Below are 16,838 nucleotides of genomic sequence, written 5' to 3'. Positions count from 1 at the left end.
CCAGATCGTTGTGCAACTGCCTAGCCTTTTCACAAATAATCGAAGTCATAAGAGTATCTCCTGCTAATTGTTTCTCATTTATCCACACCAATAATAACTTCTCAACCTCTTCCAGTACTGGTGATCTCATTTTTGTCAGCATAGTTACCCCCTTTGCAAAAACAGCATCCTTGATTTCCTTTTTCTTGGTCACTATGGAACATATGGTTTTGTAGGGTTTCTTATACAGTGGACCCCCGGTTAACGAACTTTTTTCATTCCAGTAGTATGTTCAGGTGCCAGTACTGACCGAATTTTTTCCCATAAGGAATATTGTGAAGTAGATTAGTCAATTTCAGACCCCCAAACATACACGTACAAACGCACTTACATAAATACACTTACATAATTGGTCGCATTTGGAGGTGATCGTTATGCGGGGGTCCACTGTACATCCTGGCCAGTTCGGCCGCACTTGTACCACTTTCATATTGTTCAATGATGTTTTTCTTAAATTCAATCGTATTTCTCACCTTCTTTACCACAGGCTTGGCACTAGGAGCTTTCTTTGGAGCCATGGTAGCTTATTTAGTACTTGCAAGCACTAAAATAAATGGAGTATTATGAAATATTTCACTGGAGCACGTGAGGGGACCTTCGCTCACTGGTAAACAATGCCAGACTGGCTGCCGCCCCGGCTCACGCCGTGGGTACGCGTCCCGGATGAACTACTACTCGCGAGTCAACCTATGAAAAGCGAGCCCATGTTTATACGAAAATATCCCTATGATTTTCGAAATCTATGATTGCCGAGAACTACGAAATGCGAGGGACCACTGTATATACATGTATACATCAAAAACAGTGGCTCATAAAACGTATATATATGACCAAAACAGTCAAAGGGCTAATAACTGAGTACGCAATATGACTTCAACACAAACATCTTTAATTTTTATTTTATTCTTGGAATATAATAATACAGCCTCTTCTCACTTTGTGATGCACTTGTTTACCGACACCTTGGACTTATGATGGGCTCTCTAACCAGTTTGCATACTTATATAATGTATATTAGAGCTGATTTCCTCTATTCTGTTTATTACAATATACAGTACACTACTGTATAAACATTTAAAAATTCCAGAAATGTAATAAATGGTGCAAAGGTGACATTAAAATAATATCAAACATGGTTGACACAAACCCACTATCATTATATTATATTCATCACTTAGCGAGGAATTCGTTTACTGATGTGGTCTTAGGAATGGAATTCTGTCGTTGAGTGAGGAGAAGCAGTAATATAATCAAACTAAGTGCTAAACCTGGAGAGGTCACAGAGCACTGCAGGATGAATTGTGCTAAAGAAGGAATATACAAAGGTCAGACACCAGTGTGCTGTAGGAGTGTGCAAGAGGTAGAGTTAGGAAAGGTTGTGACCCCTGCGTTCAAACTTGCTCTCACGGTCGAAGATTTAAAAAAAAAAAAAAATCTTACGAAATGATAGAAAATCTTTTTCCAAAGATAGTGAAACCAAAAGCATGAAATTTGATGGAAAGTTCTTGGAATTACGCTCTCACAAATTTAGTAGTCTCTGCGATGTTTATTTAACGGTGACTTTGCCTATTTTCAGCCCTATTTTGGGCCAATTCCAGTCAATGAAACTCATAGCTATGTCATTAGAATTCCTTTCATTCTATCGATTGAGTACTCCTTTCACTCTATCGATTGAGTACAAGAAACTGGTCATTTACCTATTTCAACTACTCAATAAACTGATCAGAAAATACTAATTTGGCCAATTTCACACAAAATTTAAAAAAGACCATTTTCAAAATAGGGTCCAGAATAAATAATGGCATTCCTGGCACTAAAATAACATTTTCTCTTTTCATCAGTCACCTCTCCAGGAACCTCTTATATTACACTTGTTTTTCATTTCGAATGTTTATTCACACACACACACAAAAAAAAAAGATTTACTGTTATTCATACTATTGTATAATTATAAAAATTGTACAAATAATATCATCCCATTCATGACCTCGTATTAAACCAGCCAGTTGGATGCAGAACATGATCTGTTTACTCTTGAACATTGGCAAAAATTTAACATTTCCACTACTTCAAACTTAATTTCAAGCTACTTTTAGTCTGCAAACCATTCACAATCATCCTCCATCTCACTCTCTCATGCCCGAGTGAAATGAAATCTAGCTTGTAGAAACCTCTAATTCTATAAAATATTTTCCATTCTATCAAATGAGACCAAGAAACCAAGAATATAAGTATAAAATCCCTATGAAAATACACTGCAAAGTCGCTGTTTTACACAAAAAACATGGTCGCTGTTTTTTTTTTCTCATTATGCAGACCACACAGACCCATTCTCTCATATGTAGGATTACCACCTTTCTCCAGCAAGATTGGAAGCTGCTAGAATTTTGGTGTAGTGTTACGGGACCAACACTGGCTTCAAAGGCATAATATTATGGGATGGACCCCATGACCACAACACAAGACACAGATCTCTTTTTGATATACCTCGTGTCCATATCACACTGTGTAAAAACTCTATGCACATAAAGGGCCCTAAAATATGGAATTCATTACCAGAAGATATTAAAGTAACCCAGTCTGAAAATCAATTTAAGACTCTTCTCAAAAGCCACTTAATCACCCTAGACTAAATGCTAAATACTCAGTACACACATACTCACCTATGTACTCCCACATCATAATTGAAATAATCAGTTTGAACTTTTTATCCTTTGTTGACAGGAATATAATTGAACCGTTGTTTTCCACAAAAAGTATTTTAGACTATATGAATATATCATTTGTCTTATACAAATTTAATTCACTTTTAATTAATAATGTACTGTTCAACTATGAAATAATTACTATCCTACTGTACAACTATCATATAATCCTTAGTGTTAAGTAGAATGTAAGCCAATAATGTTAAGTTGGCCCATAATGCCAAGGCATAATAGAGGCTCTCTTTGCATTGCAACCCACTATTGTAAATACAAAATCTCAATGTACTGTTTGCAAAGACATAAAATAAGTAAATAAATTAAATAAATAAATAAATAAATAAATAAATAAAGAAAATATACCCAAAGTTAATGTAATAAGATAATTAAAAAAAATGTCATGCAGGGAATCTAAACAACCCTCTTATGCTAGCAGGCTTATTGAAACTGGAAATTTTTTAAATTTTCCTGAAATAAATGTGTAAAAATTGAAGAATATAGTACTGTTTATAAAATGTAGTGTTGGTGTGACTATTAGAAAAATTTCACATGACAGAAGAACCAACACTCACTGAGAGTGCAACATAAAATGGAGGATAAATGTAAAATGGGAGTAGATCAGCAACATCTGGGGCAGCAGCAGAGGAAACAAAATCCTAACATCTCTATTTTTCTTCCACCTCAGGTTCCTAACAACCCTGTGATGGCCTAGTAAAGACCCACATAACACTGACATGTGTGGAGACCCACAATAATATAAATCAACTGCAGAAATCACCCAAAAATACACAATACGTATTACCAACTAAGAAGACTCATGTTACCATCATCTACCCCACTGCCAGGCGAAGTGAAACTCCACAACATCTATCCATTACCCATCACCTACAATTCATCTGAAACTACTGTCAATGGCCAGAGGTCAAGGAAACATAGGAAGATCCAGTAACCAACCAAGGACTCCTAACACCACAGGTGAGAAAAGCATTACTACAAGTAAAGCGTCTCCTACTGCCAGCCAGAAGGACACAATCCTCACCACCCATCACCACAACATTTGCCAGACAACAATAAAAATGGCTGCCACCACAAATATCCAAGATAATTCCTTCTGTGGATTTGATGATATGAACATTACGGACCAAGAAATAAGTAAACTCATTAGGATCCAGAACCAAACAATCATCAAGCTAACTCAGGAAATGCAGGAACTTAAAACATTTAATGACATGTTAACCAGGGAAGCTAAAAACTACAAATCTCCAACCCTCAATACCTTGGCAAGATCACAACTCTAGAACATAAACTAAATGCACTGGAACAACTAAGCAACACCCACACCCAGTCTGAGGACACCATCAACAGTCTAAAAGATCAAGTTACCCAACTAAATACCAACATCATGAATGAAAGAGCAAGAGTGGGCTTACAACTTACCAATGTTATGAACAATTTTCAAGACCACTTTGAACAACAACAACTATCTGACTCAGTTGTAGTAAATAGCAACCTTCTACCACCAACTATAATTCAAGAAACATATAAACAAACCACATTACAACTTATCCAAGACCATCTTCGTCTCAACATACTTAGTGTTGACATAAAGGAGTGTCAAGTGATTGGTTACCAAACTGGGAAGAAATCACTGATACTAAAGTTCAACTCTAGTTCACAAAGAAGTGAACTGTTAAGAACATCTATTAATATGAAAACAGATGTTTATGTCAATGACTGCCTGACCAAAATATGACAAAATCTCCTCTACAGACTTAGAAAGCTATGACACAACCAAAAAATCCACCAGTGCTTTGAAAGGGATGGAAAAATTGCAGTCAAAAAGGAATCAACAGGTAGGAGATATTTCATTTCTACTGAACATCAACTTAAATATTTCTAAGTGATGCTGGTCTGAGTCAGAATAAAATGCAGTTTGTACCCACCTTCCACGACTAGTGTTATGAAACCCTTAAATTTTTTCATCCAGCTATTTTCTATAAAACCTAATTCTCACTTCTATATTGTCAGTCTGACACCAGTGAATTGCTGAAGCTGTCCAATCACTACCTTAGAGTTTATACTCTTGTTAGACATCTCAGGATCACCATCTTGTTTGCATAAAAAGGTATACATTTCTATTTTTTTTAATATTTGTAACTATCTTTTACCTTTGTTGCGGCCTCCTACCACACTGGTGGTTGGGTAGTTCACATGCCGGCTGGAGGTACCACGATGTATGTCATCAGACCTAATGTGGGGACTGCTGAGCCGGCCTGAAAGTCAGTAGCCACTAGACTTCCTCAGGGAGTACAGCTGAAGTCAGTAGTCACCAGATTTCCTCACGGAGTACACCTGAAGTCAGTAGTCACCAGACTTCCTCATAGAGTACACTGAAGTCAGTAGTCACCAGATTTCCTCACGGAGTACACCTGAAGTTAGTAGTCACCAGACTTCCTCACGGAGTATACCTGAAGAGAGTATTCGCAAGACTCATGGAATACACCTGATGGTGAATGTCAGTAGTCACCAGACTCTCACGGAATACACCTGCTGGTGAATGTCAGTATTCACCAGACTCTCATGGACTACACTTGCTGGTGACAGCCTCTGTTAGGATTCAGCAGACTCTACACCTCCTGCAGCCCATGGACCAGCAGGTTATTGCAAACTTCAAAAAACTGTACACAAAAGCTCTGTTTGAAAGGTGCTTTGTAGTGACCTCAGAAACTCAATTGACTCTAAGAGAGTTTTGGAGAGATCACTTTAATATCCTCAACTGTGTAAACCTTATAGGTAAGGCTTGGGAGGGAGTGACTAAGAGGACCTTGAACTCTGCTTGGAAGAAACTGTGGCCAGAATGTGTAGACCAAAGGGATTTTGAAGGATTTGAGGTTAACCCTGAGAGGTGTATGGCAGTTGAGGAATCAATTGTGGCATTGGGGAAGTCCTTGGAGTTGGAGGTTAGTGGGGAGGATGTGGAAGAGTTGGTGGAGGAGGACAATGAAGAACTAACCACTGATGAGCTGCTAGATCATCTTCAACAGCAAGAGGGCAGACTTGAGGAAACTGCTTCAGAGGAGGGGAGAGAAAAACTGAAGAAGTTGCCTACTTCAAAGATTAAGGAAATCTGTGCAATGTGGCTTAAAGTGCAAACCTTTATGGATGAAAATCACCCTCAGACAGCTGTTGCAAGCCGTGTTGGCAACCTGTACACTGACAGTGTTGTGAACCACTTTAGGAAAGTCATAAAGGAATGAGAGGTACAGACCTCTATGGACAGATATGTTGTGCAACAGAAGTCAAGTGACTCTGAAGCTAGTCCTAGTGGCATTAAAAGAAGAAGGGAAGTAACCCTGGAAAAGGACTTGACACCTAAAGTCCTAATGGAAGGGGATTCCCCTTCTAAACACTAAGACCATCAACACTCTCCCCTCCTCCCATCCTATCAATCATCACCAGATCTTCAATAAAGGTAAGTGTCATGTAACTGTGCATGTCTTCTTCAGTTTGTGTGTATTAAAATTAATATTTCATGTGGTAAAAAAAAAAAATTTTCATACTTTTGGGTGTCAGGAATGGATTAATTTGATTTCCATTATTTCTTATGGGGAAAATTAATTCACATAACAATAATTTCGCCTAACATTGAGCTCTCAGGAACGGATTAATAGCGTTATGCGAGGGTCCACTGTATTCCATTCGTTTTAGTGTTTGCAACTGTTAAATAAGTCACCATGGCTCCAAAGAAAGCTTCTAGTGCCAGCTCTTTGGTAAAGAATGTGAGAAACACATAATTTAAGAAAAAGTTTGTAGAAATATATGAAGGTGGTGGTGGTAGAGAGGAAGCAGTTGTGATAGTGGTTGATGGTGGTAGTGATGGTTGTAGCAGTTGTAACATAAGAACATAATAATGGAGAAACACTGCAGAAGGCCTACTGGTCCATGCGAGGCAGGTCCTTATCAAAACGACCTCTACCCAAAGCTACCCAAGAAATAACTCCCGTACCCAATGACACCAATCAAACCCAGCCCCTCCCACTCATATATTTGTCCAGTCTCATCTTAAAGCTCCCAAGGTCCTAGCCTCTACCACCCCACTGGAAGACTGTTCCACGCATCTACAACTCTGTTAGAAAACCAGTACTTACCTATGTCCTTTCTAAATCTAAATTTATCCAACTTATAATAGTGGTAATAGTTGTAATAGTTGTAATATTAGAGAGCGCGCAAACAGGTCTTCACAGAGCTAAGTACACGTCACCACTCCTAAGTACAAGAACACATATGCAGTATAATGTGATCCTTTATTGACTACGTTTCGCCCACACAGTGGGCTTTTTCAGATCTGTTTGTGACTTGAAAAAGCCCACTGTGTGGGCGAAACGTAGTCAGTAAAGGATCACATTATACCGCATATGTGTTCGTGTACTTAGGAGTGGTGACGTGTACTTAGCTCTGTGAAGACCTGTTTGCACGCTCTCTACGAACTGAAGCAAGATGCCCTCCACCGAGCAACTTTACCAACAGCTTAAGGAAGAATTGAGGATGGCGAAGATGGAGATTCAGCGACTGACCGAGGAAAACAAGAAGATTCGTAGTAGTCCTCCTGTTTTGAGTCTTCAGGTCAAGAAAGGAAACTGGTCAGTGGCTGGACAGCAGGGAACGAAGTTGTTGAGAAATGGCATTACCAGTTAAGTTTAAAGAGTTTGTACTGAACTTAGAAAGACAACTCATCGCCAGCACAGCCGCCCCTGCAGACGAGGTCTTGAGAAGCTGTCGAAGTCATCTCTCAATGGGCTGTAAAGATTTATAATTTGTAAGATTATAAATTACCCCTAGGGGGTGTTATGTCAGCATATTTCATTCACTGATTGCTGATAAATTACGTACTTGTTTGGACTCAAAAGTTCGCACCTTACTGCCAACTATAGGTTGATTACAAACTCCTTGCGACTCAAGAACTGCGCAGTTCCCCGTACTACAAGAAATTCGTAACCTACCTTGCTCTTGTAGCGTGAGCTATGGTGTTCTTCACATCTTCGACAGGTATCGGTGACTTGATAGAAGCTGAAGTGTCCTTGGATGTCCACGTCTTCCATAGTCTAGGAAAACGCACACTGGTACACTATGTTCCACAAGATTTGTCTTTATTGTTCACAATCTTATCACTAAAGAAGCTGATCACACTTCTCTGTAAGTGTTTATTGTGTTTTGTGAGATACTTTGTTCACACTAATGCACAGATTGCTCTTTGTTGGTTATCCTGGCATCAGTGTCACTCTCAGTAGAGTCAAAAGTAATCTGAAGACGCCACAACGTCCCACGCCGTCACTGCCCCCAGCACAAAAAAAAGCTGACCTAGTACTTTTGCTTCCTTGCCACTTCCTCGATGAAGCAAAGCAGAATGTTTGATTCTTGCTGTCTTAAGCATAGACAACAGTGTCTACTATCTTTACCATGGTAATAAAGTGGGAGCAGGATTTTCCTTAATTGTCCTGCTAAAGTAAGAGATGCACTGTCTCTTATTAAACTACGCTTTGCAACACTGGACTGCAAGGAGCAGCGGTCACTTGACCACGTCGCATACTCGTACGGCATCTGTGATCAATTACTCACTGTAGCAGTAAACAAGATGCTTGCCCCTTCTGAGAGGGCTGGGCCCCTCAAGGCTGAAAGGGCTGAAAGGGGCTGAAGGGGGCTGATACCCCCCTCCTGGAGAAAATTTCTCCACACTGGGGGGGCGGCAGAGGTTCGCTGCAGGTGAACTATTCATCACTTAACATTAATTTGACTTTCTCACTTGCCACCACTGCTGCTTGTCTTTTCTGAACAGCTTTAGTCTGTGTGGTTTCTGGAGAATCACTAATTTTGTTTTCAACACTGTGTAATTCTAACGGTACTAGTTTATTTATTGTCCGCTTATTCACCACACCTTTGCTTAAAACATCAACTGTCCTGATGATTCCATTTGCATCAGGATATATGGTCACAATTTTTCCAAGTGGCCATTGGGACCTCGGACCATCATTGTCAATAATCGCCAAATTTTCTCCCAACGTTCAATCACTTTATTAAGGTGTTTGAATTTACGTCTGAGTTGCTCAGGTTCGAAATAAGTAGGATCCTCTATGATTTCTTTATCATTCATGGGAGGAACAGGTTCGAGCCTTCTGCCATGGAGTAAATGAGATGGACTTAACACTTCTAGATTGTCCAGATCATCAGTAACAAAAGTTAGAGGTCTGTTGTTGACTCTGTTTTCTATTTCAGTCACAACTGTACGGAATTCTTCTAAGTCGATTCTTTGACGATGAAGAGTCTTCCTTAAACAACGTTTTACAATGCCGATCATTCTTTCATAAAATCCGCCGTGCCATGGAGATTTAGGAGGAATGTATCTCCAACGACAACTGCGTTGATTCAGCATCTGTTGTACTTCTGGTTGATCAAAGATCTTGCTTATATAAGCAGCACCAGCAACACAGTTCATTGCATTATCTGAAATCATCAGTCTGGGACATGCCCTTCTGGCTGCAAACCTTCTGAATAATTTGATAAAGGTTTCAGCAGACATGTCAGTGGCTACTTCTAGATGTACTGCTCTAGTTGTAGCACAAGTGAACAAACAGATGTACACCTTGATAGGAACTTTGTCAACTGTTTTGGTTAAAATTTTTGGTCCCGTGTAATCTACACCTGTCACCTCAAATGGAGTGATATGACAAACTCTTTCAGAGGGATATGGAGGTGGACCTGGATACTGACATACTCGCATATCGTAGTGACGACAAGTAATACAGTCCCTTATTTGTTTTTTCACACTTTGTCGACCTTGAGGTATCCAGTAGGATTGTCGTATATGACAAAGTGTGTCAGCTACCCCACCATGTAACACGTTACTGTGGGCATTCTGCACAATCAGTTTTGTTAGCCAATGATTCTTGGGGATCAATATTGGATGTATGGCTTCTTTAGGTAGTGAAGAATTATGAATTCTTCCTCGACATCTTATAATCCTTTCTGAGTCGAGATAAAGTCCTAAAGAATTAATCATAACAGGTTTCTTTGCGGATTTATCTTGTGTTTCTAGAAATTTATATTCTGTAGAGAAAACAACTTTCTGTATTAGTTTCACCCAGTATTTAATGGGTTCAAGACATTCATAATCAGGTTTTATTCCTTTAATGAATTTAAAGACAAGAGCTGTAACTCTTAAGAGTTTACCCAAAGATGAGTATTTAGATCCATCAATGACTATTTCTGCTGTGTCTGCAGTATTTACACAACTTATTTCTGCTGTGTTCAAGCAGACTGTTTCTTCTGGCATCATGTGAGCTTTTTGCTGAGGCCAGTTATTTTCATTAGAGAGCCAGTTCGGTCCGTGGAGCCATAATTTATTATCCACAAATTTCTTGAGTGGGACACCACGTGACAACATGTCAGCTGGATTCTCTTGGGTAGAGACATGGAGAAAGAGATAATCTCTCTGCATCTCTTTTATTTCTGCTACTCTGTTCTGTACATAGACCAACTTACTCTTATTATTTCTTAACCACTGGAGAACTGCTTCATTATCACTCCAGATCACGGTTTTCTCGATAGTGAGATGATCAAGTACTTTGTTGAGATAGACAGCTAATTTTGTACCTACATAGAGTGCCGTCAGTTCCAATTGTGGTACAGTTCTGACCTTCAAGGGTGTGACCCTGGCCTTTGAAGTAATTAGTGTACTTCCTTCAGCATTACTCATGTAAGCTACAGCGCGATAACCTCTGGCTGACGCATCACAGAACACATGTAATGTGTACTTGTTTCCCTCTTGACCTATTTATCTGGGAAATTTAATTTGATGAAGTTGCTTAAACTCCCTGGATATTTCATCCCATGCGTGACTCATTTCTAGAGGCAATTTCTCATCCCATCCAATTTTGAGCTTCCATGCATCTTGCATAAGTATTTTACCCTTTATGGTAATTGGTGAGACAAGTCCTAGAGGATCAAAACATTGTGATACCTCTGATAGTAAACTACGTTTAGTGAGTATACTGCATGATTTATTACTTATCCTTTTGAGACTCAAAGTATCTTCCTGTGTGTTCCAATTAAGTCCCAGCTTATTGTTGCAATCAGGAATTTCAGCTTCAGCGAAATCTTCTTTGATAAGTTCCCTTAATTGCATTGAATTTGTATTCCACATCCTCAGAGGCATATTTGCTTCTTTCATCTCCTTGTTAGCTTCTCTGTATAAGGATTTCAAATCCTCCTCTTTATTTACAGTACCTTGAAGATTGTCCACATAGAAACTTTTCTTTAAGATTTCTTTGAAGGGACTTTCAGATTTCTTCAAATGTGTATTTAGAGTAGCTTCTAGCTTAAGACTATTTACTTTGTTTTTATACTTAATTCAAACTATAGATTCACTACAAATCTTATGATTACAAGCATTGATCCTGATACCAACCTCTTATCTAATGACTTAAATGAATCAAACAGTTACTGTAATTACTACACTGCAGAACAATCAAAGGCACTTCTCAGTGCCAACAACAACATAACTATCTTTAACTACAATATCAGATCTTTAAGCAAGCATTACGATGACCTCATAGCATTACTAAATTCCTTACATGCCAATATGTCCATCATTACACTAACTGAAACCTGGCTAAAGCCTGATAGTACAGATGTCTATGCCATTCCTGGATACACAGCCATACACAACTGTAGGCCAGACCAACAAGGGGGTGGCACAGCCATATACTACTCAGACCAACTAGAATGTATCACTAATACTTGCACAAGGGATGAACATGGGGAATATATAATAGCTAAATTCAAATCCAAGTACCTACAAAAACCTCTCACATTGATAAACATCTACAGAGTTCCACAGTCAAACATTAGCCAATTTAGTCAAAATCTAGGAAGTATGATAACTGATGCACGCATGAACAAAGATCACTTACTACTCTCAGGTGACTTCAATATAAATCTCCTGCAAGACCAGGACCCACACGTTACTGAATTCACAAACACAATGAGTAACTGTATGTTACTACCAACAGTAACAAAACCTACAAGAGTTACAGAGACTAGTGTTTCTCTACTTGACCACATCTGGACCAACACCATATCCCCTTTAAAATCAGGCATAATTACAGATAATACCACAGACCACTACCCTACTTTCCTCATAACAACTCTTGGTAAACTACCCCAAGACACTACTAAAGTCACCTTCAGACTTCACAATGAGGCAGCCATTAATAACTTCACAACAGCAATAGCAAACATTGATTGGCACACCGAGCTAGAAACCTATACAGATATTGACGAATGTATTAATAATTTTCTAAAAAAAACCCAATACCTCTATAACAAGCACTGCCCTAAAAAACTAAACAGATGACAGCAAAGAGACTGAACAGTCCCTGGCTAACACCCAGCATTCTCAAATCCATAAATACAAAACACCAATATGAAAAACAGTACAGAATGGGTCACATAACCAGAGACCAAACAAAACGTTACTCGTCAATCCTAACCAGCCTGATAAGAAGGGCAAAAAAATTGTATTATGAGAACAGATTATCCAACTTACGAGGTGATATAAAAAAGACCTGGAAAACCCTATCAGAAATTCTGGGAACAAAAAAGATATCACGAAATAGCGAAATAAAATTAGCAAAATCAGATGAACCCCAACTCCCACCAACAGAAACAGCAAACAGACTCAATGATTTCTTCTCCACTATAGGACAAAACCTTGCCAATAAAATCCCAAGCTCAGATACCCCACCAAATGACTACCTCACCGGCAACTACCCGAACACTCTGTTCCTAGCTCCGACTAACCCATACGAAGTCTCCCTTATTATCAACGCACTAAAAAACAAGGCAGGAGATTTAAATACCTTACCACCCTTTATATACAAAAAAGTGTCACGAGTGCTATCACCAATCATTGCAACACTCTTTAACAAATCCATTGAATCCTCCACCTTCCCTACAGTACTCAAAATAGCAAGGGTCACCCCGATCCACAAAGGAGGAGACCAAACAGAGTTGAATAACTATAGGCCAATATCCAACTTACACCCTCTCTCAAAAATCTTTGAAAAATTAATTCATAAACGAATCTACTCCTACCTTATCTCCCAAAACATACTCAACCCCTGCCAATTTGGATTCAGGCCTAATAAAAATACTAATGATGCTATTTTACACATGCTAGAACATATATACACTGCAATAGAGAAAAAAGAAGTCCCACTGGGGATCTTCATTGACTTACGTAAAGCTTTTGATACAGTTGACCATGACTTGCTCCACGTAAAATTGTCACACTATGGTATAAGAGGGCACTCCCTCAACTACCTCAAGTCATACCTCAGCAACAGAAGCCAATATGTGTACGCAAATGGGGCAAACTCTTCTGCGCAACCAATTACAGTTGGTGTCCCACAGGGAAGTGTCCTTGGCCCTCTTCTCTTTCTCCTATACATAAATGACCTTCCAAATGCTTCGCAATTACTCAAACCCACACTATTTGCAGATGACACTACATACGTCTTCTCTCACCTGAGCCCAGTCACGCTAGCCAATACTGTAAATACCGAATTACAGAAAATATCTACCTGGATGAGGACTAACAAACTTACACTAAACATTGACAAAACCTACTTCATTCAGTTTGGTAACAGAGCTACAGATGTCCCTCTCAACATAATGATAAACGGATCACCTATCACAAAACTAACAGAGGGAAAATTCTTAGGAATCCACCTTGATAATAGACTCAAATTTCATACACATATACAACAAATTTCTAAGAAAATTTCCAAGACTGTAGGCATACTATCGAAGATACGATACTATGTTCCACAGTCAGCCCTCCTGGCCCTATATCACTCTCTTATTTACCCCTATCTCACCTATGGAATTTGTGCATGGGGCTCAACAACAATTAACCATCTCAGACCACTAATTACTCAACAAAAGGCTGCAGTTAGAATGATAACAAATTGTTACTACAGGCAGCACACTCCACCATTATTCAATACACTAAACCTACTCACCATACAAAACATCCATACTTATTACTGCACCTATTACATACATAGAACACTTAACTCTGATATTAACCCTCCCCTCAAACGTCTCCTTGCCAACCTCAACAGAACACATGACCATAACACAAGGCACAGATCACTCTTTGATGTTCCTCGTGTCCATCTCACACTATGCAAAAACTCAATGCACATAAAAGGCCCTAAAATCTGGAATTCATTACCTGTAAATATAAAAGAAACACAACCTGTTTATAAATTCAAGTCTCTTCTCAAAGATCACTTACTCACCCAAAACCAAATAAATACTAAATAACTGAACCTTATAAATTGTATATCTTAAATGTTTCTCACAATTATATCACATAAATGTTAAACCTAAAACCGAATCTAACTTTATTATTTTTTTAAATACACTACCTAACAGAATCACTACCTAACTGAATGCAACCATATGACCTGTCTTTGTAATACTCACTTGTGCTTTATAGTAATCTGTTTACATTAATGTTTTATCACTGATTTCATCATTGCTTAGTTAATCTTAAGTTAATTTTAAGCCACCCCGTAATGCTATGCATAGTATAAGTGGCTTTGGCATACTGCTCTTATCTGTATTTTTTTTGTACCTCTGTAAGTGTGCTCAAATTGAAAATAAATAAATAAATAAAAAAGAATGGAGAGGATGTTGCACCAAATAATACTGATTTGAAACGACAAGTTTTCACAGGACTTTGAGGATCATGTGGATTTTCAGGCCACAAGAATCGAGTATAATCTCTATTTCTTGTAGTCCTACTCTTAAGAAAGCTTTGGAAATATCAGCCGTGTAAGCATATGGGTTTGTGCGAAATTTCATAAGCACGTCTCCAAGCTTCTCAGTTAGTGAGGGTCCGGTCATCAGACAGTCATTAAGACTTGCTACATCTTTATTTGCACGTGCGCTGCAATTATATACAACACGTAGTGGAGTGGTTTCAGAATCTTTTCTGACTCCATGGTGCGGGAGATAATGAGCTTCTGTCTTCAGCTTATCTTCGACTATTTCCTCAATGAATTTATTGTCCAACTGTTCTTGTATGATATTATCATAGACAGTCAGTAGCTCTGGATTCTTCCTAAGCTCATGTATTTGTGCTTTCATCTGTCCGAAAGCCATGTGATAATTGCTAGGCAGATGTGGTGGATTTAATTTCCATGGTAACCTAACCCAATACTGTCCATCTTTATATTTGACAGTGTCCAAATATTGGTTATAAGTCTGAGACTCTTGTGGGCTTGGTTTATTTACATCACTACCTATCGCATCTAAATCCCACAACTTATCAACTGGTTCATTCATTTCTTCCAGTAATGATAATTTTTGCTGTGGTACATGATCAGCGGTTATTCTCGTAACTAGTACATTTTCCACTGAATCAATATCAGCTTCTTTCCCACTTTGAGAGGGAATGGGGCCACATATCATGTGACCTCCTGCTGTTTTCAGCAAGTGAACATCATGTTTACTTACTATATTTTGCACAAAACAATGATAATAATCACTTCCAATGATTAAATCAATTGGACTAATAGTGTCTGTCTGTATGTCAGGACAGGCTAACTTGACCTTAGCTGCTTTCAGTGCTGCAACTGTTTCTTTTAATCCCTGGATCTGCACAGACTTAGGCAAATCATCTACTACCACAGCTTCTACTGTCTTTTTCCTGTTTCCTAGACCAACAGTGATTCTGGCTAGGTCATATGTCTGTTTACCAGAATTGTGGAAAAAAACAGCTATATCTAACTGTATTTTGGCATAGGGTTGTTTATTCAGTTTCTGCAGCACTGTTCTTCTTATGAAGGACCTTTGTGAGCCTTGATCAAATAGTGTTAGCACATTGGTTTTGTATAATTTATTAGATAACTCAACTCGAGCTATCGGGAGAGCAGTTGCTTTAAACTTATCTCTCACATTTAATGCTGTTGCTTGTTGACTTCCTGATTCTGTGGAAGTCTGCTGCTGTTCAGCAAAAGTATTTGGGCATAATGCTGTATGATGCATACCCTTGCATTTAAAACACTTCTTCAGTGAGCATTTTCCTCCCTTGTGTTCACCTACACTTTTCAGCTGATGAACACGTTGTTTACGTGCCTCCATTGATGTGTATTGAATACAATACTGTGCCCAATGTGTTCCATCACAAAGTACACATTTTGGAGTATGTTTATGTGCGACAGTCTGTTTACTGTCTGTTGTATTCACAGCTTGATAAATGCCTATATGGGATTTCCCATTCTGTGGTTTAGTGGGAGTAGGTATACTCTTTTTATACTGAGTTGAAGGTTTGTTATCCACTGGATTTGTGGATTTTTCATCTTGTCTCGTTGCTTGCATGCATGAAACTATTGTTTGTAAACCATTGCTAATTTCCTCACAAGTGAAATAGCGTTTATTGAACATAATATTTAATCGTTCAATAGTTTGTGGTGACAACTTATCTTGTACAAAACCACTGATAAACCAATCACACTGCCTTAGGTCATATTTAGCACCTAGAGATCTGAGACTATTGTCTAATGTGATTCTAAATGCCTGTAAGTCTGAAAAACAATGTTTGGGTGGCTTCAAGCTTGATATTAAGACTGCATGTCTAACTCTGGCCTTGTCAGCATCGAAGTAATTGTCTGCTAAGACACGTAAGGCTATTTGATAATTGCCTTTGACCACCGGAAATGACTTAATCAGTTCATAGGGTTCTCCCTTCACAAGACATTTAAGGTAATTGAACTTAGCAATCTCATCTATGTCAGTTCGTGAATTTACTATGGAATGAAAACCACTAATGAATTCTTCATAATTATGACCTTGGAAAATAGGTAATGACAATGTAGGTAAGCTTGGTAATGGGACACTTGTTGTTGTTACAGGTGTAACAGGTGTTTGACCACTAGTTACAGTAGGTCTCTGTGACAGAGTTTTGCGGCAGATAGCCTGTACTCCTGTCCACCTTAATTGTTCATTACTAAAAGTTTCCAAAACATTTTT

This window comes from Cherax quadricarinatus, chromosome 47 (genome assembly GCF_038502225.1).
Source record: "Cherax quadricarinatus isolate ZL_2023a chromosome 47, ASM3850222v1, whole genome shotgun sequence".
In the NCBI taxonomy this organism is placed as follows: Eukaryota; Metazoa; Arthropoda; class Malacostraca; order Decapoda; family Parastacidae; genus Cherax; species Cherax quadricarinatus.
This window is presented reverse-complemented; position numbering follows the sequence as displayed.